This window comes from Vigna umbellata, chromosome 7 (assembly GCF_029865625.1).
Source record: "Vigna umbellata cultivar VRB3 chromosome 7, Vumbellata_1.0, whole genome shotgun sequence".
NCBI lineage: Eukaryota > Viridiplantae > Streptophyta > Magnoliopsida > Fabales > Fabaceae > Vigna > Vigna umbellata.
The window spans coordinates 46,480,966-46,484,396 of record NC_142171.1 but is presented as its reverse complement, the minus strand read 5'-3'; positions in this window follow the sequence as shown (position 1 = coordinate 46,484,396).

The following is a 3,431-nucleotide window of genomic DNA, read 5'->3' as shown; positions in this document are numbered from 1 at the left end:
CGAATGGCCCCATCAGTAGTATGTTTCACCTCAATAAGCGTCTTCTTCTCGCATCCAGGATTTTCAGCATGCATAATCATTTTTGTTTCGTCAAAAACGACATCCCTACTAATGATCAGCTTGGACGGTTTAGTATCTAACCTCCACAACCTGTATCCCTTAACTCCTTCAGCATATCCAAGGAATACACTTCTCACCGCTCGGGCATCCAGCTTATCCCCTTTGACATGAGCAAACCGAACACCCTCAAGTTTGAGTAGTCAGCCGGTCGTCCACTTCAAACTTCCATTGGTGTTTTGTAATTGAGAGCCGAAGAAGGACTCCTGATAATCAGGTATACGGCTGTATTGGCAGCCTCTCCCCAGAAAGCCTTTGACAACCCTGATCCAAGCAGCATGCACCGAACCCTCTCCAGAATTGTTTTGTTCATCCTTTCAGCCAAACCATTATGTTGAGGAGTTCCCACCACAGTCTTGTGCCTCCTGATCCCTTTAACCTTACAGAACTCATTAAATTCCTCTAAAACAAACTCAAGACACCATTGTCAGTTCTCATACATTTCAGCCTATACGGTTCTCGGTCTGAGTATGCCACTCCTTGAATTTTTGAAACGTTTCAGATTTATTCTTCAGAACGTAAATCCACACTCTTCTTGAAAAATCATCAATTATGCTCAAGAAATACGCTCCTCCACCATGAGTCTGAGCTCTTGCAGGCCCCCACAAGTCAGCATGGGCGTACTCAAATGGTCGTTTGGTTAAGTGCTTCCCTTGACTGAACGGTATCCTGTGTGATTTCCCCAAGACGCAATGGTTACAGAAATCCAGCTTCTGCAGTTTATCACCCAGAAGTAAGCCTTGCTTCTCCAATTCTTCAAGACCCTTCTCACTAATATGACCCATCCTCAAGTGCCAAAGCCGAGCGGTGTTCTCAGTCTTCCCACTTGCTACCGAGACATGACCAATGATTGTGGATCCCTCCAGAATGTACAAGTCATTCTTCCTTCTGCCTTTGACAACCACAGAATCTCCAGAACACACCCTCATCACTCCATCCTTGACTTTCGTGGTGTAACCTCCAAGATCAAAGGAACTTATTGAAATTAAATTTCTCTTCAATTCAGGCACATACCTCACATCTTGTAGTACCATCTCTCGGTTATCAAACATCTTCAACCTACCGACCTCAATCCTTGCACTCGGCAAGCCTTGTTATTTCCCAGCAGCACATTTCCATGCTCTTTCTGATCCAGATTCTCAAAGAACTCCTTCACCGGACACATGTGATAGTTGCAGCCAGAATCCATGACCTAGTTCCTTTAAGAATCTTCAGACGAAGCCACCAAAACACCACCAGATTCATATCCTTCAGAAGCCTCTGCCACATCAGCAGTTTCCTGTGGCCAAACGGTTTTGCCCTTCTCTGGACAATACTTCTTGATATGTCCCATCTTCTGACACTTGAAACATCTCACCTATTTCACACCTTCTGGCTTCGACTTCTTCCCATTTCCAGCCTGCTTCTTCCATTTCCCTTTCACCGAAATCAGCCCACATGCCACCTCCTTGGTTGCCTTCGAATCTTGGAGTTTTTGAAACTCCTTGGTTCGAATTGACGTCACAACCTCCTCTAGAGTAATCACCTGATCCTTACCGTAGAGCAAGGCATCCCTGAAATGCTTAAAGGTTCTTGGAAGCACATTCAGAAGAATAACAGTTTTATCTTTATCTTCCAACCTCACGTCAATATTTTCCAGATCATCAACAATCTTGCTGAATTCTGCAAGCTGCTCCTCTATGGTTCTTGATTCTGTCATCTTGAACGAATATAGTTGTTGCTTCAAACACAACCTGTGAGCCAGCGATCTCGTCATGTATAGAGATTCCAACTTCGCCCAAATTCCAGCCGCAGTCTTCTCCTTCGCAACCTCTCTCAGTGCCTTATCACCCAGACACAATATGATTGCGCTTCTTGCTTCGTCAACCATTCTTTTCTTCTCTTCTTGCAACATCACAGCACCCATGTTCAACTCACCCTTCAACGCTTCATCGCATTCCTGTTGTATCAAGATAGCCTCCATCTTGATCTTCCACAGCCCGAAATCATTAGAACCATTGAACTTCTCAATATCGAACTTGGTTGCCATTGCTTCTTGAGTTTCTTGATTCACTGTCCCACAGTGGGCGCTTATTGTTGGATTTGAGTGGGAAATAGAGAAACAGAAAACCTAGAAAAGAAAGAAGAGAAAACACAGAGAGAAAAATGATCTGAATATTTCAAAATTGAATTTTTTCTGAAAAACAAAGACAGGCTACAATATATAGCCAATCCAAGCGACAGAAATAAAACTGAATGATCGTAAACAGTAGAGACCGAACGTAGGCCGAGTACAGCAAAGATCGAACAGCCCAGCCAAGAACAAAAATGAACGTACATGACCGAACGCTCACAAGAGAACGTTCGACCACAAACGACCAGAACAAGCCGAACGGTTATCAACAAGAAATTGAACGGTCAAAAGTAATAGAAGAGTCTAACTAACACTCTGTATTCACATACCTCATTTACCTTTGTCATCTATAAAACACCTTCTCAACCACCCTCTTTCAATCTTCCTCTCCTAACTTCACAATTTCACCCTTCAAACAACCATTCTCATTCTTCCAAAATGGATTTCGAGGACCATGATTAATCTCAACTAGAGAAGCCTAGATACATGTATTAGTAGGGTCAACTTAAGATCTAAAGGTAAAGTCCTTACTTTATGTCCTCTAAAACAAAATTTTAACCACTAATATACCTTTATTAAATTAATTGTAAAGTTGTGTTTGAGAATAAAATTTAATTAAAATATTATAAGTGATTGTTAATTTTTATTAGTATTAAAAATTATAGTTAATGAGCTAACAATTGTTTTCAATCAAATGATATGTGCATTGATGAAGCTATTGAACAAATTAATAGGTCTTCTTTCGTCTTTGAAAAAAATTTATATTAAAATTATGATACATTTTAATATAAATTATTTTATTAATAAAAAAAGAACTTTATTACTACGCATTTCAAAACCGCTCGTATATATGATCACTTACCATTCAATCCCTGCGAAGTCAAAATGTCCACTCCACCACCCGTCATCAACTAAAAGTGTTAGGGAATGTACAAAGAGTGTCTCAATAACCATACTCTCAGAATCTTCGGCAACCACCGCAATAACTGGAAACACCATTCACATCTCTACATCTGTCGTAAGACAATGTGACAATATACATCCAAATCAAACTCTAACATTTAAAGACAAATTCCTAATGTTAAAAAAACATCAAAATGTATTATTTTATTTTATAGAGAAACCAAAACATTAATCTTTTGAAAATAATTGCTTCTTAATCATTTAAATGAAATGCAATGATTCAATTTAAAATAAGTGC